We start from the raw sequence: 21,983 nt of genomic DNA, 5'->3' as shown, positions 1-21,983 counted from the left end.
CTCATATCGGCTCATCAATGCCGATGGAGTAGAATTGCCAGATCCTATCAATGCTCGACACTTGAAAAAGTTTTATACTTGAAACATTTATTCTCCTCTTGTAATCCTTCCTGTTTCCTTCAAATAATGATCCAACTTTCTTTCCCAGTTACACTGGGGCATTTTAAAATTTTGTTCTATATGCAGGCAGGATAAACAAATTCCTCATTTCATGCACATGTGCATTCATATGCATCAACCCATATTCATTTGCATTCAATTGCATTAATAACAATCCGGTCAGTATTGGGATTTCAACAAACAGTCCCATCACAATTTCTAATGATTCAAAGATCATCGCCAATACTGAACCAAAACCCAGCGCTCGAACTGGTATTATTTCAAAATCCAGTATTCAAGCTGGTACATTTTTCTAAGATCCAACTTTTTGGAAAACCGAGTTCCGACTCGGGTTTTTATTCAAATCATTTTCCTTTGTTGATCCGGGTTCCGACTCGTGATCTCTCTACTTTATTCGAGCCTTGACTCGATTTCTTCATTTTCCTTTGTTGATCCGGGTTCTGACTCGTGATCTCTCTACTTTATTCGAGCCTTGACTCGATTTCTTCATTTTCCTTTGTTGATCCGGGTTCCGACTCGTGATCTCTCTACTTTATTCGAGCCTTGACTCGATTTCTTCATTTTCCTTTGTTGATCCGGGTTCCGACTCGTGATCTCTCTACTTTATTCGAGCCTTGACTCGAACCAATCATTTTCCTTTGTTGATCCGGGTTCTGACTTGTGATCTCTCTACTTTACTCGAGCCTTGACTCGAACTCTTCATTTTCCTTTATTGATCCGGGTTCCGACTCGTGATCTCTCTACTTTACTCGAGCCTTGATTCGAACAAATCATTTTCCTTTGTTGATCCGGGTTCCGACTCGAGATCTTTTCGAGCTTGTCATTCTCTTTTGTTGATCCGGGTTCCGACTCGTGATCTCATTACCTTACTCGAACCCTGAATCGAGTTCTTCATTTTCTTTTGTTGATCCGGGTTCCGACTCGAGATCTCTTTATCTTATCCAAGCTTTAATTCGAGTCCTTCATTTTCCTTTGTTGATCCGGGTTCCGACTCGTGATCTCATTATCTTATTTGAGCTCTGATTCGAGCCTTCCATTTTCCTCTATTGATTCGGGTTCCGACTCGTGATCTCTATATTTTATTCGAGCTCTGACTCGAACTCATCATTCTCTTTTATTGATCCAAGTCATTTCAATCATCAGGGTCTGTCAATTGCTCAAATTTGATATTTTGCTCTCCAAATTCCAATTTAAATCTTCAAATCAGGCAATTCTCCAATTTCGACCTCTGGGTCACCCAATTTTCAATTCTCAATTTCAGTTACCAATCTCAATTTCGACCTTCGGGTCAATCAATTTCCAAATTCTCGACCTTCGGGTCAATCAATTTCCAATTCTCGACCTGCGGGTCAACCAATTTCCAATTTTGACCTTTTTGGTCAAATCAATTTCCAAATTTCGACCTTCGGGTCACCCAATTTCGACCTTTTGGTCAATCAATTCTCAATTTTGACCTTTTTGGTCAAATCAATTCTCAATTTCGACCATCAGGTCATCCAATTTCGACCTTCGGGTCATTCAATTTTCAGCAACCAATTTTCCAATTTTCAATTACGACCTTTAGGTCAATCAATCTCAATATCCAATTTCAATCATTTTCTCTTGCGAGAGACCCTTTTTAGGGAGAGTTCGAGGGAGCTCGTTCTTTTCGCATGCTATCCAATTCGTTCACTTAGCCCTTTTTAGGGAGAGTTTGAAGGGACTCGCGTCTTTGTGAACCGTTTGCAAAACAATTTCCAATTTCACACGAGGAACCCTTTCAAAGGGAGAGGCTCGACGGAGACTCGTTTTCTTGTAACCCCCCAATTTCATACTAGGCCATTTTTCGTCATGAAAGACCCTCTTTGCAGGGAGAGTGTGATGGACTCGTTCCTTTCATGACCCAATTTTCAGACCTCACTATTATCGGCCCCCTTTCCATAAGAGAAGCCTAATATTAGGGAGCTTTGACGAAAGCTTAATTTCTCTTCGAAAGTTCGTTTTGCAAACACCTCCTCTTTAGGGAAGAGAGGAGTATTTCCCATTTCCCATTCAGGTAAGGGCTAAGCCTGAGTCTCTCTTTTTAGGGAAAAAGAGAGGAGAATTTTCGTCACGGATGTGTTGAGCCGGATTTCAAATACTCACTTTCACCAAGGATTTCAAGAAAATTTTGTCAAATTTGTCAATCAATTGTTGATTTCAGAATCTTTTATTGCACTAATCTCTATCTCAATTTACCTTCAGCATCACTTCCAAAAGAGTGAAGCTTTTGCGAAAAGGGATTCAAACTCAAATTCTTTCTATTGGCCAACCAAAAGGATGAAGGATAAATCCTCAATATGGCCAGAAAAGAAGATTCAATGTTATTGAAAAGCCATAGATGATCGATATTGATCGCAGTCGATGGCACATCTTTAAAGGCTATTCTTGCAAAGATGAGGCAGTGGAAATATCCTGAGCGCTAGAAAAGAGAGCATTTACCCAAACCCTGTCTCCTCAAAATCACCTAAGCTGCAATTGAGTATCCGCAAAAGGGATCTCTCACCTGTCGTCAAGATGAAGGCGAATTAGGCGAGTAGACCCCCGGGGCCAAAGAAGTTTCGAAACATCTCCAAGATGACGGAGTTTGTGACGAATCCTTCCAGGGAAAGTCCAAAGCACTGTCGAGATGAAGGCAGATGCGATGAACCTCTCGACAATCCCTAAAAGATATTTAATTTCAGCTATCGCCCAAAGATCTCCAAACCCATCATCCAAGAAGGATCGAAACATCTCCAAGTTGAAGGAGTTTGTGACGTACCCTTTTCCCAAAAGAGAGAAAGAGAAAAAAAAAAAAGAGAAAAAGTCAGAACATCTCCAAAATGAAGGAGAATGTAGCAAAAACCCAGAGAGCCAAAAGAGTGCAGAAAGATTGTCAAGAGAGAAGCTCTCAGGATATCAAACTGCCAAATCTATCAAGAATCCTCTTTAATCTTGTGAAATTCTATTATCAATATTCTTTCATCAATTGCTTTCATAATATCAAATTCTCTTTTCTGCTCATATCAAGGAAATTGATAACTTCCTTGAAGAAGGTCAATTGCGAGCAATTTGGATTTCAAATCTCGATTCTACGAAGTGAACCTTATTTGGAGGTAATGCTTTGGGTAGAAAAGAAAGAATATCTCTGCAACCATGTGCAACATTTTCAAATACTTTGGATTAACAACAAAATTCTCAATATTTTGATAATATTTTCTAGCTATCCTGACGTGAAGTGAGAGCTCGATATCCGTCTTCGATGCATCCTGACACCAATTTTAAATCCCTCCTAAGGACTTGATTCCTTCCCTTCTTTGAGAGCATGAACTCTCAGAATTGCACACTTCCCTGTGTCCCCACTGTCCCACCATAGACAGTCCCATTTCGGTTTGAGGTCGAACCACCAATCATTTTCTCGCAAAAGGCAATTTCAAAAGCTGATTTTAGTCTCAGCAATGAGACGCCCAAAACCAATCCCTTTTCAAGCTTTAGGGACCCCATTCTCCTTCCTTTTGCAAAAAAAACCCTATCGGATTTATTGTGCAAGATCCGAAGGTTCCATCATGGTCTCTTCCTTCGAGGATTCCATTTCATTTTTCGCCCGATCAGGATAAGGGTACAAACCTGAGCCTCAATCAAAGAGGTATTTCATTTTTCCGCCCGATCAGGATAAGGGTACAAACCTAAGCCTCAATCAAAGAGGTATTTCATTTTCCGCCCGATCAGGATAAGGGTACAAACCTGAGCCTCAATCAAAGAGGTATTTCATTTTCTGCCCGATCAGGATAAGGGTACAAACCTGAGCCTCATTCAAAGAGGTATTTCATTTTCCGCCCGATCAGGATAAGGGTACAAACCTGAGCCTCATCCAAAGAGGTATTTCATTTTCCGCCCGATCAGGTTAAGGGTACAAACCTGAGTCTCATTTCGATGAGATATTCCATTCCCCAATCAGGTCAAGGGTCAAAACCTGAGCTTCATTCCATGCGAGGTATTTCTGTCCCATCAGGTTAAGGGTCAAACCTGAGCTTCGTTCCATGCGAGGTATTTCTGTCCCATCCAGGTTAAGGGCATAAACCTGAACTTCACTCTCATAGAGTGAATCTTTTCTCTCCATTCTTCGTTTCATATCTACCATCTTCCTCGGGCCAATTTCTTCACACCCAGTCAGATCCTTCTAACTGGGGCATTTTTTTATGTATAGCCCAAATTTGGTGTGTTTTTCTTTGCCACTAAGCTCGGCCATGAGCCGGCTTAGTAGCAAAGAGGGGCATCTGTAAACACCCCAAATTTTCACTCACCTCCCCTACATCTCCACCAAACATCATCATTCAACCTCTGAAATCGTCGGAGGGCAAAATGGTCATTTTTTTGAGCCCGGACCTTGCAAAAGTCCAAATTTCATCTGAAACTCTCAAATTTTCTCTATTTTTATCTCAGATGTTCAAGATTTTACTCCTGACAGGAGACAGACATCTCCAGAGTCTTGGTTCAAGGTTACATTGCATAAGACATGACATTGCATATCATTGCATGAGCATTTCAAATCACTGCATTGCAAAGCATGTCATTTCGAGGTCCAGAACTCTTGATTTCAAAATTTTCAATCCAGATTAGAATTTCAACTCTTTTCAAAATTGATTTCAAAACCCTGGGTCTTCAAAATTATCAATTCTTCCCATTTCACCCCCAGGACTCTGAATTTCAAAATATTTTCTCAGGAAAACGATCTGGATAGTTTTTAATGTGGATTTCAGTCACTTCACCTCAGATTTTGCCGTTTTTGACAAATTTCAAATATCTTTCTTTTACAAAATCGCCCTACAAGGGCCAACTCTTTCCAAAATTCCTGTTTTGCCCATTAGTCCAGAGTTTATGAAAATTCCAAAAAGAAGTTGTTATTTTATCCTTATTTCAAAGAAGCAATGTGGGACCCACACTGAGGTGGTGTCACACAAGCTTTTTTTTTTTTGAAAAATTTGAATTTTGAAAAAAACCCAAAAATATATGAGCCTTGTCCCCTGGATTGGTGCCACTTGTCCTTTCTCTCTCCTCTCATCCACATGCCAAGTGTCAGTGTGGGGCTACCTTCAGAAGTCGCCACATGTCATCCCATTTATCTGCCATGTGTCATTTCAAAGACTACCAGAAGATGCCAAGTGTCATAGGTTGTCCTGTCTAGAAAAAGTGGAGTTTGTCTCCTCTGAGGTGGCGCCACTTGAAGTGTGTCTCCTGCAGGGGACACGTGTCAACCTCTCCCTCCTTCTAGAAAAGTAGCCTGACACATGTCTCTCCCTACTTTTCTCAAAAAAAGTAGGGGACATGTGTCACTCCTAAATTCCTACAAAAAAGGTAGGCTTGTCTCCTCTGAGGTGGCGCCATCTGGAGTGTCTCCTGCAGAGGACACATGGCAAGCTCTCATTTCCTCAGAAAAAGCAAGTGCCATGTGTCATTTCCTGCTTTCTTCAGAAAAACTAGAATTCAAAAGTTCAAATCTCCTCATAGGTGGCGAAAATCAAGAACTCCTACCTTTTTCATCCCGTCTGAGATGGCGCCACATGGCTTGGCCCACCTTCTCTCCCCTCTGCCACGTGTCATTCTCTGCTTCTTTCAGAAAAAGTAGAGGACACATGTCTTCTCCCTACCTCTTTCAGAAAAGTAGGAGACACATGTCACTCCTGGCCTTCTTCAGAAAAAGCAAACCATTTAAAATTCAAACAAGGCATTAGGTGGCGAAAATCCGAAGCTCTGATTTTTCCAGATGGCCTGTGAGGGCGCCACATGTCCCTTACCTCCTTCTCATCCCTCTGCCACGTGTCATCTTCTGCTTCTTTAGAAAAAGTAGGTAACACATGTCTCCTTCTCATTCCTTCAGAAAAAGTAGAGGACACATGTCCTCTCCCTAATTTCTTCAGAAAAGTAGGAGACACATGTCACTGCCCTCTTTTTCCTCCCTCTTGCCACATGGCATTGTAGGAGCCACCCTGAGGTGGCGCCACATGTCCATCCTCCATTCCTCCAGGGCCAACCTCCATTTGAATTTCAAACTTCTCCCTGAGGTGGCGCCATTTGAGAAAGCCTCTCCAGCAGGCTGACACTTGGAACCATCCTGGACTGCCACATGTCCAGATCTCCTTTCACCAGAAAAAAACAAAATTCAAATTCCTCTGAGGTGGCGCCTTCTGAGCCCACTGCTCTGTCCTTCTGACATGTGTCAAACACCTTTTGAGGTGGCACCATTCCAGGACTCCACTTGGCTCCATTTTTATTTTTATTTTATTTTTAATAAAGGTAGCCCACCATGAGGTGGCGCCACCTGAAGACTCCCTACAAAAAGTGAATTTGAAATTCAAACTCCAAGAGAGCACCCTCTGAGGTGGCACCTTCTGGGAACTCCCTGCAGAGAGAATCAAGCAAACTTTTAAAAAAAATTCCAAATTCCCCCTGCTGAGGTGTCTGACCCACAAAATTTCCATTTTTATTTTCTCAAAAAATCAAAATAGCCTTTTGAGGTGGCGCCACCTGAGGGCTCCCTGCAAAAGCCAAATTCGAATTTCAAACCCCCAGATGGCACCCCCTGAGATGGCGCCACATGGAGGGCTCAGATTGAACCTGTTTGAATTTCAAAAATTTTCAGAAAAATTATAAAAACAAGGGTTCACGCCCAGCCTAGGGGAGGATTTTTTTTAGCTCTTGTGAACCTGCAAAATCCGACCTAGCCTTCCTAAAATCCGATTTTGAACTTTGGAAATCGTGCCCCCTTTGGCTCATTGAAGAAAGGTGGAGTAGAGCTCGTGCTGTGGCGAATTCGATTCCAACAGAGGTCGATTTTTGTGAACCATCCGAAGCTTGGAGCGAAGGACGAAGGAAGCTCGTGATAGCTGCCCATTTCAAGAGCTCCTACACTGCGTAATGAAACAAGGTGCACTTCTTTTCCCCTTGATGTGACTCTATAATCCGAATCGGGAGTCGTTTGAAGAAAAAGCTCATCCGAGGGATGGATTGAGCTATTCTCGTAAAACGACGTATATAAAAATGTTTCATTATGCTTCCTTGATGATTTTAACATTCATATAGTTAGCTAGGTTTAATTTGCATTTTATTTCATTCATTTAGCATATTTCATGAATTAATTAGGATTAATTTAGCATTTATTTCAATTCTGCTTATTTTCAGTAGGTCTCTGTTTTTGTCAGTCAGTCCACACGTCATTTCATGCATTTGTTTTTTATTAAAAATCCCAAAAAAATCACGGAATGCGCCCTTATGTGTCCCTAAAATTTTGCCAAAAATTCGGAGGCATTTGAATTTGTTTACTGCGGTAAACATTCAAAATGGCAAGTCGGGTTTTTTTACCCGGGATACGTTTTGAAAATCATTTTCCGACTTGTAAAATCGAGATATCCCTCATGGGAGATCCGATTTCCGATCCGAAAGATGTTTGGAACTCGAGAAAATGTCTAGTTTGTAATATGATTTTATCCGATTTTTCTGATTTTTTTTAATGTCTGACAAAAATCCGAGATGTCGGTACACATGTCAGAGCCTAATTTGGGCCTCTGAGATCTTGGATCGACTTAGGGCTATGGTTTCTCTTTGTGTGTTGCTCCAAATCTGAAACTATAAAAAGGGAAAGTGGTGTCCGAGATGTCCTATGTTTGAATCTGAAAGCCTGTAATTTTTAGAACAGTGTTGACCCCTGCTTCGGATTTTTCTTGTCAGCCTTCTGTTTTGCTACATTTGTCTGTTCTGTTAGTTTAGGCAGGAATAGTTATATTTTTCTCTGTGTTTCTGTTGATCAAATGCCGAAGTCATAAACATGAAAGTTGTTCATGTAGGTGTCGTTCATAGCTCTGATCAATTTCATAAATTTCCATAGCTGTTTTGTATTTGTTTGGTATTTTACATCAGATTAGGGTGATTTTACCTCTGTCAGAACTAAATCCCTGTTATTGAACTCACCATGGCTCAAATCCCGAGGCTGTAAAAACCAAAAATGTTCCATTTCGGGTCTTTTAGCAGTCTGCAAAATATCAGAAGTTTCCATGGTATAAATCTTGCATTATCATATTAGGCATTGCATTTGGTTCGGATCCATAGGCAAAATCCATCATTTTAGGACTTTCTTTGAATTTTGGCATTTAAATCATATCATTTCATGATTTTTAGCATTCTAGGCTGTTTATCAGAGTGTTTAGATGCTTCATACCGAATTTGGTGCAATTTGGAATCCATTTGAGGTTCGGATCATCCATAATACCAAAACAGGGTCCCGCAGGACCCAGATCCAAGCGAAAAACAAGCGAAAATCGCTATTTTTGATAAATTGCAAAATACCAAATTCTGATTTTACTGTCCTAATGTGTTTAGAAGCATGTCATATTGCATTTCATCATCATTGAATTCAATTTGAATTTCGAAATCCCAATTTTACTAAGTTTTCCTCCAAAAAACCCTGATTTTAAAGGTGTAACTTTAATTTTAGGGGTATTTTGGTCATTTTGACCCCAATTCCGAATTTCAAACTGTTTTCCACTGAATTTCTTGCATTTTCATCATTTCAAATATCAAGGAAGCATGAGAATAGGGTTTATATCCAATTAAGTCCAATAATTTCATAATATTATTGGAAAATCTTGGAAAAACCCACATATTTGAGCTAACTTTATTTCAAGCTTGGCAGGGACATTCCAAAGAAGGAGCTGAAGTCTGCAAATTTCTTTTATTTCCTTTATTTAGTGATGTAATAATGTAAATTTTGGAATAAGAGATTTAATTTCCTGCTTAGACTAGGATGCATGTCATATAGTTTGAATTTATGCAATATCCTGATTATATGATTCATGCATTTTATTTCAAAAGCACTATGGATGTTCACGAATGGCACGTGCACCAACTCTTAGGGAGTTGATGGACTCGGTGGGATCCATATTTACGGCCCTAATCGGAATATGGACGAGACCCAGATCCGTCATCTTTCTACTAGTCACATTGAGCCTACACTCTTAGGCTATCTTAAAATGCACATCATATTTCCAAAGTTTTCAAAATCATGTGCATCAAATCAACTAAATTCTGAACATATTCATGGCCACAGTCAGGATATGTGAAGGATTTATCTTGACTTAATGCATATTTTTCCGACAAATCTCTTAGAAAATCTTTTCAAAGTGCGTTCATTCACTCATGACATTTACATCATGAAATCATTGATTTTCTCAAGATTTTCTCAAGAAAACTTCATTCTCAAGAAATCGATTTCTCAAGAAATTCTAAGGATTTTTCAAAATCGGTTTTCCAAAGACAAGTTTTTCCACAGTTTTCCCAGGAAAATGATATTTTCTTAAGATATTCAAAAGAGTTTTCCAATCTTTCTTCAAGATCCAAAATCGATTTCCAAGTATTTCAAAAGGTAAAATTCCCAGGATTTCGATTCCTCAAGTTTTGAATTTCCTTCTCCAATGAGCTTTCCTATGAATTTCCACCATTTTCCTAAGAAAACTCTCAAAGTCCAAGTTTTCCTAAGAAGTGCTTCCCTTTTCAAAAGGTTCATCTTTTCTCAAGAATCACTTCCATTTTCCCAGGATTTCCAACCATTCATAATTTTCCCAAGTCTTTATGAACTTTCCTGAGATTTCGAATCTTTTCCATCTGAGTTTCCTGAGAAATTGACTTTCAGCTTTTTTCCTGAGAGAATCTTTTTAACTCCAAATATTTTCTAAGCATACATCATGTTTTCCAACTTGCATTTTCCAAAATCTCATAGCACATGCCTGAATTCTTTGTGCATTTAGGATAGAACATAACTTCGATAATTTAACTAAGTCAAGCATAGTTTTGGTCCTTGGTTCGATTACCCCTGTTAAAGGCGGCAGGAACGGTCGAACCTCGTACCGACAGGTCGAGCCCCATCCCATGGATTTTCCCGCAATTTTCAAAAACGGAGGCGAGTATTTCAAAACAATTTCCAAAATCCGGTCAAAGTTTGAATCGCGAAAGCGTTTCTCTCTTTTTCTCTTCCGCAAGGAAGGGAAGGCGGGGGAAAAATTTCACGACGATAACACCCTCCGAGCTTCTCCCTCTCGGCTGCAATCTCCGGCGACGCGAGGCACCGGTGTCGCAGTCAGTCGGACCTTTGCCAATCTCCGGCAACCATCGCTAGCAGTTTGAAGAAGACCCTCTTATCTCCTAAATTTGAGGGTGGGTTTTGTTCATGTTCAGTGGCTCTGGTGATACAGTATCCAGTTATCCATTCTACAGGAGCAATACAGGCCAATCCTTCAATTTGGTTCTTGATCCTTTCTTTTTGGGGCACAACTGAACGTGGGTCTAGTTTCTTTCCTCCTTTTTGGGCGCAACCTCATTGGAAGAGTCAATCTTGCTATCCTTTCTTGGTCATCGTGCGTGCATAGGACTCTCCTTTTGTGCCTGCTGCTAAAAAAAGGTATGGATGTCTATCAATGTAACGAAGGCAATGGATAGCGTATCTTTATCTACCAGATAGTTGGTGAGTGAATTGCTTGTTCTCGATTGTCTAGGATTCTTGTAGTGAGTAACTGTGGCCATTGACAGATTTTAATATTTGGGCGTCTGTATTTTTTGTCTAACAGGCATTTTTATACTCTTTTTGCTTGAATTCTGCATATGGTGCATGTTGGTCATCATCGGTGTCATAAAAAATGTATTCATTTTTTAGCTTAAAGCTTTTTCGGGGTTCTACGGCCAATCTTGGTGGTCAGAGGCGGAGTTGGGGGGGGCGGGGGCAGGAATGGGCTGTAGCCCAGTCCTGCCTCTCGAAACAGTTAAATTTTTTTTTTTTAAAAAGCCCAGTCCTAGCCCAGCTCAGCCCTGACTGCAGCAGATAGTTTGATTTGTCCATATAAAATAGATTTTTATTAATAATTGTAGCCATTTTTTATTTTATCTCAATTTTTTTTTTTCGGAAGCGCTGCCCCCGAGCCCCCGACTATCACGCCATTTTTTTTTTTTGCTACACCCCTGTTTGCCCATCCCCCACGTCAATCCTAGCTACGCCACTGGTTTGTATCATACGAGTCTTTCTCACCCACATATAGGGCAGTTATTGCATTAATTCGCTCATATGAAGAACCATCCACATATTTTCAAGCAAAAAATGATATCAAATGGATAGAAGCCATGAAAGCTGAATTAGATGCACTTGAAAAGGCTTCTACATGGAATATTCAAGATCTTCCTTCAGGGAAGAAAACTATAGGATGTCGATGGGTTTATAAAATTAAAACCAAGAGTGATGGTACTCTTGAAAGATATAAAGCCCGTTTAGTAGCCAAAGGTTATGCCCAAGAATATGGGATTGATTATGAAGAAACCTTTGCTCCGATGGCTCGTATGACTACTGTCCGAACCTTAATTGCCTTAGCTTCTATCAAAAAATGGTCTATTTTTCAAATGGATGTCAAAAATGTTTTTTTAAATGGAAAGCTAGTTGAAGAAGTATACATGGAACCCCCTCCTGGTCTAAGTATTCCTAAGGGTAAAGTCCTTCGCTTAGAAAAAACTCTTTACGGACTTAAACAAGCACCAAAAGCTTGGTATGATAGGTTTAGTCGTGTTATGATTGATATTGGTTTTCAATTCTGTTTAACTGACACTGCTTTGTTTATTAAGAATTCTGATGCAGGGATCATTGTGCTTCTTCTCTATGTGGATGATATGATCATCACCGGAAGCGATAAACAGGGAGTTGAAACAATCAAAACACTTCTTAAATCTCATTTTGAAATGACTGATTTGGGCTTGTTGAGATACTTTTTAGGCATTGAAGTTGCTTATTCTCCTAGAGGATATTTATTATCTCAGACTAAATTTGCTTTTGATATTGTTTTCAGGTCTGGTATTACTGATGATAAGAAAGTTGACACTCCAGAAGTTGTTAATGTTAAAATGAAGATTGATGATGGAGAACTTCTTGCAGACCCTACTCCTTATAGACAGCTTGTCGGGGCACTTTCCTATCTATCCATTACCAGACCAGATATAGCACATGCTGTTCATACAGCAAGTCAATTTCAACATGCTCCTACTTCTGTTCATATGGGAGCAGTCATGCGTATTATCATATACATCAAGTCCTCTCTTTCACAAGGACTTTTCTTATCTTCCTCCTCTTCTCTTGATTTAATTGCATATACTGATGCTGATTGGGGAGGTGATCCCAATAACAGACACTCAACCACTGGCTTTTGTGTCTTTTTAGGGGAATCATTGATCTCGTGGAGGTGTAAAAAGCAGCAGAAGGTATCTCTCTCATCCACCGAAGCTGAATACAGAGCCATGGCAACCACGACCATGAAAGTAGTTTGGCTCCGACGACTGCTTGCTGACATGGGAGCTGAAGCAACAAAGGCTTCACAAATGTGTTGTGACAACAAAAGTGCGATCTACATTGCCAGTAACAGAACATTCCACGAACGCACCAAACACATCGAAATGGATTGTCACTACGTCAGAGAGGAATATCTACACGGGATAATTGATCTGCCATATGTCACTTCAGAATATCAGTTAACAGACTTCTTTACAAAGCCTCTCGCTGCTCCCCGATTTCACTTTCTCTTAGACAAACTTTCGCTCATTGTACCGTAAGTTTGAGGGGGAGTGTTAAAATGTAAAACTGTACACATATGTATATATAATAATATTATATTATTATTATATATATATATAAATACATTTTTCATTTCTTTCTTTTCTGTATTTTTTTTCCTTTATTTTTATTTTTTGTCTTTATGTCATCTAGTTCAGTTTGAACTAGAATGACTGTTGCTAGTCAAGTCCTGTCCAGACTTGACTAGCAATAGAGCTGTTGGACTGACACATTCCAACAGCTCTTAATAGAGCTGTTGGACTGACACATTCCAACAGCTCTAAATAGAGCTGTTGGACTGTGTCCAACAGCTCTATTGAGTCCTCTTTCAGCTGTGTATATAAAGGGGTGCAGCCCCTCTTGTATTTCATTCCAATGCTTCTTAAGCAATTGGTTTTTCATATCAATAAATAATACATTTTTGTTTTTATTTTGTTTCCGGTTATACCCTTTTTAAGGGTTATGCTTTAGTGTCATTCTTGACACTTGCCCTTGTTAATCTAAGCTCATGTTTCGAAGATCCCCATTTCATTTCATGCTCAACAATGCAATTATGGCATCGACTGGTTCAAACATATTCTCAAGTTTCTCAGGCCAGAGTATTATTTTTAAAGAAAGAGTTTCAAATGCTAAGAAAGGACTCCATGACTATTATGGAGTATTTGAACAAAATGAAGACTATTACAGATCAATTGGCCATTGTGGGATGCCCTGTTAGTGACAAAGATATGGTGCGACAAACTTTGAGTAGGTTGGGGTTGGACTATCATATGATGGTTACTTCCTTATTGTGTTTGCCAGATTTACCTACATTTGAAGATCTTCGTGTCAAGCTTTTACAGTATGAGATGACGTTGAAAGGATTTTCTGAAGATACTCATGCTCATGTTGGAGCACACAATGTTCTTGCCACAGGAGTTGCCTATGGGCGAGGACGTGGTAGGTATGATTTTCGAGACAAATGGGGTCAAGAAAGAAATGGACAAGGAAGTTGTGGAATACTACCTACACCCAATGTTCCTCCCAATGGGCAAAGGCAAAGGACAATACCTACCTGCTTTCTCTGCAACAAAAAGGGACACATAAAGGCAAATTGTTGGTTTAACCCGCAAAATAGAGGAAAGCAATTGGAGACAAGAAAGGGAATAGATACATTGAAAAATAGTGGAGAAGTCAAAGAGTTACTATTATTCGCCTTGGCTGAATTGAATATCAAACAGAATAATCAAGGTACTTGGTATGTTGATTCGGGTGCAGCCACTCATGTCACTGGTGATGCTGGTAAGCTCCTAAATCTTGTTTCTTATGTTGGTAGAAATAGTATAGTCACTGGAGATGGGTCTCACCACCATATTTCGCACATTGAAAATTTTGTAATCCCATTGTCCAACTATTCTCTTGCACTTTCAAATGTCATTCATGCTCCTAATATCAAGAAAAATATTGTTTCTATCTCTAAACTTGTAGATGGCATTAATGCTTCAGTTGAGTTTACTCCTTTTTCTGTTTGTGTTAAGGACCTTCAAACGAGAGAAACATTCACTGAAGGAAAACGTCAAGGAAATATGTACGTGTTCCAAGAGAATCCTTCCTCTCGTGTTCAACCTGTTGATTCCATCTTGAAGCTCACATCATCATCTTCAGTTTCTACTGAGAGTGTTTGTAACGCCCCGGATTTCCAAAACAAAGCTAAGTTAAAATTTTCATGAATTTCTTTTTTTTTTTTTTTTCATTGCAGCGGAACTTAGAAAAGCTTTTAGCAGCGGAATAAGACGATAATGAGTCGTCAGTTTTAGAAAACTCCGAGCACGTTGCAGGTATGTGGCCAAGCAACTCATTGACCACCAAAGTGTTCCATTTTATCGAAAACATATGTTTATTACAACACTACTGCTTAGGAAAGCAGTGTAGGTTCAATAAAAAGGAAGCAGTACAACTCTGTCTAGAGAAACCCTGGAACTTGATGCCGCCTTGCTCCGCATATCGCCACGCAGGTTCAACACCTGAAATCCCCATTAAACGGGGTCAGAACCACTGATGGTCTGGTAAGTAGGCAAACACCTATCTGTTCAACTCAAGTAAATGCATAGACCACTCAGGGTCGCAGTTCGTAATACGACGCTCAAGCCTCCATGACTTAGCGTATATCGCACAAGCCTCATCAGGGCTATGAGTTGAACATCCACGCAAGTCGTCATGACTTCGCATGAGCCTCTTCAGGGCTGTGAGTTAGAATAACCTCTCAAGTCTCTACGACTTAGCCTTGACTTCCTCAGAGTCACGAATGGATGTCTAGCTCAAGCCTTTATGCTTGGCACATCCGTATCCTACGAATCTAAGGACAGCTCTCCGAGCTTCACTTAGTCGTACGGATATCAATGGGGTTCTTTCCCAATCGGTCCAGTAGTATACCGACCATGACACCTTCACAAAGGTTATGCAGGACTGACTCAACAACGTCATCCACTCATACATTCAAAGTAGCGCTGTACCTAAGCTAATGCTTTGTTTCGATAATTGCACCTCCCCCTGGGCTTAGGGGACTCATATCTGGGCGACAACGCGACGATCTGGGGGTTGATTATTCTATGTATTTTAGATACCCCAGAGGCCTGTTGACCCCATCCCCCTAGTAGGACGGTACAGCATACCGGAAGAGATCCTTACTAGGTATCCGAATGCATTCTGCTACTGCAGTAGTTGGGTTCAATCCTTAGATATTAAAGGATAACCACGACCTCCATACCTCTGAGTGACGAAGGCCATCAATGAACTCTATCAGGTTCGGGTGAAATATATGTCACTCAAGGCTGCGCCATCACCGTCTTCCTCGGTGAGAAATTCTGAAAGGGGCCTGCCGGTCTTACAATTACTTGACGAACATTGCATGCCTATAGGGCAGCCTTTGAGAAGTATGTACCCGACCCCAATCAACCACACGGTTTTCACCGTGGAACAAAAGTTTTATTCATATGCATGCTTAACTCTGCTCTCGGCACTTCGGCTTTGACGAGCACTTCACCTCTTTCGGTGGAAACAACACACTCCGGCTCAGCGGCCCTTACGAGTCTGGTTGTCTGATAATTCTCAATGAGCATGCACATGACTCGATCTCTACGGATCGGCTACTCGGCGTATTTTTACGCAACGAGCTCAGGACCTCGTCAAGGCGCTACCACTACTTTGGCGCAACGGCTCTTACAAGTATGATGCCCTTGCAGGTGTCAGGGAGACGAGTCATTCTGACATCGTTCCAACAAAGGACGTCATTGTGCCACTTAACTGGTTTTGGCAGCTCTTCTGCCAACCATTCTGTCAACACCTTCTCTGCTCTACCGGCAGTGGTGCGACGAACCTTTCTACATTGTAGAAGGCGTTTCATAACTCGGTAGCACTTCTGCTACGTTCTTTCTGAGCCATTCTTAGCTCCTTCAGGAATTTCAGCAGCACTTCCTCTCTTTTACGGAGAAAGCGTGCGTTTCTTTTATCCATTTCAGCGGCATCTCCCCTCTTTGGTGGGAAATCGCTACGCTTAACTCGGGAAATGGATGCGCACCGTTGTGCGTACTTTGCATCCATCAAGGTTGCAGGAACCTTGGGCCATAGCTAGGCCATACGTAATTGATTTAGTCTTTACGTAAAGAGCATTTTGCCAAAAGGCGAAGCCTTTCCAATAGGGGCTTCATTCGTCAAGCAGAATCTTGTACGAGGAGCGGTAAGGGAATCGCATGGGCGATTTTGGAGTTGATCTCCGTTTGAACGCTCACTTACGCGCCATATATGTAATATAAGCAGAAGCCTGTGCTTTATACAGCGGCGGCGTAAAGGAAATGCATATACTATTGTTCAGGGTGTGTAACTGAACGAAATATTCTACATATATAACAAAGCAGAAGCCTTGGCATCGTTCGATGCGACGGCGTAAGTAAATACATTGCAGAAAGCAGGAGCCTTGGCATCGTTCGACGCGACGGCGTAAGTAAATGCATAATCGGAAGTACAGTAATCGGAAGTACAGAAAGCAGGGAGCCTTGGCATCATACGACGCGACGGCAAAGGTAAATTACATGGCCTGTGCGATATAAGACGCGTCGGCAGTATCAGCAGATATACACCTAGATCTGTATCCAACGATAGTTACGAGGCGAGCGAGTGAACACCGAAGTGTCCTAGAGGGCTCAACCAAGAACTAGGGTGAGATACTATTTTGAAGAACGCATATACTGCGTATTCGAACATATATATCCGACGATAGTTACGAGGCGAGCGCGTGAACACCGAAGTGTCCTAGAGGGCTCAACCAAGAACTAAAGCAAGATACTACTTCAGAAAGTATATTCTATATACAAACAATCAAATACTTGAGAGAGATGGTTTAATGAAGCGAACTTACTTCAAATCGTGGAAGAAACGGCTCCGGGTTGCTTCTTTGGCTTCGAGCCTTCCTTCGAGAGGTCAGACTAAGTCAGATGAAGCTGACTTAGTTGAGAAAGAGGTAGAGCAGGTCAAGCTACTCAACCTAAGTGGTTTGAACCTAACAGGGTTCAATCCAAGTCAACTGGGTTCAGTAGGTTCGAACTCAGCTCAAGTAGGCTAAGTCTGGGTTCAGAAATCCAAACCGGAATCTGGACCAAAAAGGACTTTGACTTTGACTTTAAACCCAACTAGGTTCAAGTCAAGTCAACTGGGTTTGGACCAGGTCAAGTGGGTTCAGACCCAGGTCAGGTGGGTTAGGACCAGGTCAGGCAGGCTCAGGCTAAGTCAGGCAGGCTCAGACCAGGTCAGGTGGGCTCAGGTGGGCTAGGCTAGGTAGGGGAGGTTTAGGAGAGAGAGAGAAGGCAAGAGAGAGAGGGGGGGTCGATTTTTATGAGAAGAGAGAGAGTGGGGAGGGCTATTTATAGCCCAAGCCCACCTCCTCTTGGGTTTTCTCATGCCCAAACTACCCCCTTGGCTTCTTTTTAATTCCAAGAGGTTCCTTGGTGTGGGGCCCACTTGGATATTCCATGGGATATTTTTGTGGGTCCCACCAGATATTTTCTGAGGAATATTTCTGTGGGTCCCACCAATATTTCCGTGGGTCCCGCAAGAATTTCGGGTTTCCGGCGATTTTTTCCGAAAAACTCTGAGTACGCCATTTTCTTCGTATTGACGTAACTAAGAAAGTTGGCTCGTACGAATCTATTGATTTCGTTTAGTTAGGAAGTTATGGCTTCCCGAGTGTTTGAGCATATATTCGCGATTCGACGAATATCCTAAGTATAACTGGCTCGCAGGAATTGATTCGTTTCGCATTCTGAGAAGAAATGCTATTTTTACCGGTAAATGCCTCATGAATTTTATTCAGATATTTTCTGAAAAATTGCGGGTCTTACATCATTACCCCCTTAAAGGAATTTCGTTCGCGAAATTCAGCTAAGAGTACAAGGTGAAGAGTTCAGGATATTTATCCCGCATATCCGATTCGGGCTCCCAAGTGCAATCATCGACTCCGTGATGTTGCCATCTTACTTTGACAAGTGGAATGACCTTTGTCCTTAGCACTTGCTCCCGTCGGTCCATGATCTCTATTGGCCTTTCTTCCACCGTCATATCCTCCTGGATGTCAATATCTTCATGTTGGATGACGTGGGAAGGGTCGTGAACGTATTTTCTAAGCATTGACACATGAAATACATTGTGTATCTGTGTATACTGCGGTGGCAATGCTACTCTGTAGGCGGTCTCTCCTATCCGGCTCAAAACCTCGAAGGGACCAACGAATCTGGGGCTGAGCTTCCCCTTCTTTCCGAAACGAAACACACTCTTGGTTGGGGAGACCTTGATAAAAACCTTATCTCCAACCGCAAAAGCGAGTTCCCTACGCCGCTGATCGGCGTAGCTCTTCTGTCGACTCTGAGCAGCCAGTAGCTTCTTTCTGATCATGTGGACCTGCTCAGTGTAATGCTGTAACACAATGGGCGAGTCCAAGGTTCGCTCACCCACTTCACCCCAATGGATCGGTGATCTACAGGGTCGTCCATACAAGGCTTCATACGGCGCCATCCCAATGCTAGCGTGGTGGCTATTATTATAAGCAAATTCAGCCAACGCTAGGTGGGAATCCCAATCACCTTTCCATTCCAGCATACAGGCTCTTAGCATATCTTCAAGAGTCTGTATGGTTCGTTCTGATTGCCCATCTGTTTGGGGATGGAATGCTGTACTGAACTTGAGTTTCGTCCCCAGGGCTCTCTGAAGCTGCTCCCAAAAGTGAGAGGTGAACTTCGGGTCACGATCGGATATGATCGAAATCGGCACTCCATGGAGTCTAACGATTTCCCGAATGTAGATCTCCGCCAATCGTTCAGTTGAGTATCGAGTGTTGATTGGCAGGAAGTGAGCAGACTTGGTGAGTCTGTCCACGATCACCCATATTGAGTCATGTTGTCTCCTGGATCGAGGCAATCCAACGATGAAATCCATCGTAATGCCTTCCCATTTCCATTCTGGAATCTCGATCCGTTGCATCTTTCCACCAGGGCGCTGATGTTCGATCTTAACTTGCTGGCAGATCAAACACTTCGAGACAAACGTAGCCACATCCCGCTTCATACCCTTCCACCAGTACTTTCTCTGCAAATCTCGGAACATCTTCGTACCCCCAGGGTGGATAGTATATTTGCTACTATGGGCCTCCTGGAGTACTTCTTGTCTTAGCTCAGGGTTATTTGGAACCCAAATTCTCTCTTCCATCCATATTCCTCCATCTTCTTTCAAATGAAAGAAAGTATCATCTTTTTCAGCACGAGCTTTTAATTCCAAGTACTGGGGATCCTTGAACTGTTCGGCTACGATGCGATCGAGGAACTCAATGTGGATCGTCAAACATGACATTTTGATTCTACCTGAATCAGCCAAAAATGGCTTCCACTTGACGAAATCCTCCATCAACTTCCATTGTCCGGTTAGGCTGGCCAGAGTGCCAACAGTCTTGCGACTAAGGGCATCTGCTACAACATTCGCCTTTCCAGGGTGATAGGAAAGCGTGAATTCATAATCTTTGAGGAATTCCAGCCATCGCCGTTGCCGCATATTGAGTTCTTTTTGAGAAAAGAGGTATTTTAGGCTTTTATGGTCCGACATGACCTCAAATTTCTCTCCATTCTGAGAAGAAATGCTATTTTTACCGGTAAATGCCTCATGAATTTTATTCAGATATTTTCTGAAAAATTGCGGGTCTTACAGTGTTTTTAATCTTTCTGAATGTATTGAGTCGAATCTTTGGCATGGTCATCTGGGTCATTGTAGTAGTCGCTTTATTGATAAGCTTGTTTCAAGTAGTCTTATTCCCAAGTCAAGTCTAGACTTAAGTGTCGATAATAAAAAGTGTTCTAGTTGTCTTCAGTGTAAGAGTCATGTTCTTCCTTTTCATTCCATTAATAAAAGAGCTTCAAGACCATTTGAAATTATATGTTCTGATGTTTGGGGCCCGGCTCCAGTTCCTTCCATGTATGGCACTAGATATTATCTCATATTTGTTGACAGTTATTCTCGATATACATGGATCTTCTTTATGAAAAGTAAATCTAAAACCTTCAAGTTATTTCAGAATTTTCATTCTTTTGTTCAAAACCAATTCTCTCAGAATATTATTTGTTTCCAATGTGATGGAGGGGGTGAATTCTCTTCAAATGACTTCATAAATTTCCTCCAAACAAATGGAATAAGTAGATATGTGTCTTGCCCTCACACACCTCAACAGAATGGGATTACTCAACGGAAGCATTGTCATATTGTCAAGAGTGCAATGAGCATGATGCATGATAGTAACCTTCCAGTTACCTTCTGGGCAGAGGCTTTTCACACAACTGTCTATGTCATAAATTGATTGCCTATGAACATCTTAGAGAACAAATCACCCTATTTCTCTTTGCATGGTGTGCATCCAAATTATCACGATTTGCGTGTATTCGGGTGTATGTTATGTTCATGTTGACAGTTCAATGCGGCACAAGTTTCAGGATAAGGCCTTAAAGTGTAGATTTGTGGGGTATGCTGATGATTACAAAGGCTACAAATGCTATGATCCCGTGAGCAAGCGCATAAAAATATCCAGAAATGTTGTGTTTGACGAATCAAATTTTGGTCATAATGCTAGCACTCCTCCTGAAATTGAAGTTTATCACCCTTGGTTGAACTCAGATCTCTTTTCTAGTATTGATAATGTATGTTCTTCTTAATGTAATCAAAGAGACTAGGGAAACGTATCTACTGTTGCGCAAAGAACTCAAGAAAGTGTAACGTCTGAATCACTATTGGCCCCCGAAAGGTATAAAGGCATTGGTTACTCTCGACGTGAGAAGGAGATACCTCCCAGCTTTAATCAGGAGCATAATTCTCCTTATGTTTCCACTCAATCACTTGCTCACAGAAGGTCTACCCGACCTCGGCATCCTATTGATAGGTGGGTCAGTTATGATAACTTCACGATGGATTTTCAACTTTTCTTAACCTCTTTGGGCAAGGAAGATCAACCGACAACATTTTATCAAGCAATAAATTCTAAGAGATGAATTAAAGCTATGAACAACGAAATGGCGGCTCTTCATGAGTCTGGCACTTGGGATATTGTTCCCAGACCACATAATCGGAATGTGGTTGGGTCAAAATGGGTCTATAAGATAAAGTATAAGCTAGATGGTGCTATTGAGCGATATAAGGCAAGGCTGGTTGCCAAAGGATTCACACAGGAGCAAGGACAAGACTATGATGAGACCTTTATTCTAGTTGTGAAAATGGGAACTATCCACATCATAGTATCATTGGCTGTTGAGCACCAGTGGACTCTCAACCAATTGGATGTGAAGAATGTGTTTCTACATGGAACTCCGAAGGAAGAAGTATACATAGAGCAGCCCACTGGGTATGCAAAAGGGAACTCTAAAGAATACGTGTGCAGGTTAAAGATAGCTATATATGGTCTAAAGCAGGCATCTCGATCTTGGTTTGACAGTTTCGCTCTTGAAGTAGAAAAATATGGGTTTAGTCGGTCTCTTCTTGACCATTCTCTTTTCATATTTAAATGCAAAGATATAATTACCCTGTTATTGATATATGTTGATGACATTATCATTACAGGTAACTCTAATGAACATATTGAACAGGTTAAAGAACTTTTGAATCATAAATTCAAGATGAAGGATCTTGGTAAACTGCGATACTTTCTTGGAGTAGAAGTTGACAGGACTCCTTAAGG

General features: G+C 41.3%; 1 protein-coding gene across 1 annotated transcript in view; it reads right to left on the bottom strand.

Moving 5' to 3' along the window:
* The window catches only part of LOC149829661 (actin-interacting protein 1-2-like), a 108,833-nt gene that overhangs the window by 23,269 nt on the left and 63,581 nt on the right, over positions 1 to 21,983 (bottom strand). The gene's annotated exons all lie outside the window — the stretch shown is intronic.

Source organism: Nuphar pumila, chromosome 8, assembly GCF_984573655.1.
Source record: "Nuphar pumila chromosome 8, dmNupPumi1.hap1.1, whole genome shotgun sequence".
Taxonomy (NCBI): Eukaryota; Viridiplantae; Streptophyta; class Magnoliopsida; order Nymphaeales; family Nymphaeaceae; genus Nuphar; species Nuphar pumila.
Note: the sequence above shows the minus strand (reverse complement) of the source record. Positions and strands in the feature narration are given on the sequence as shown.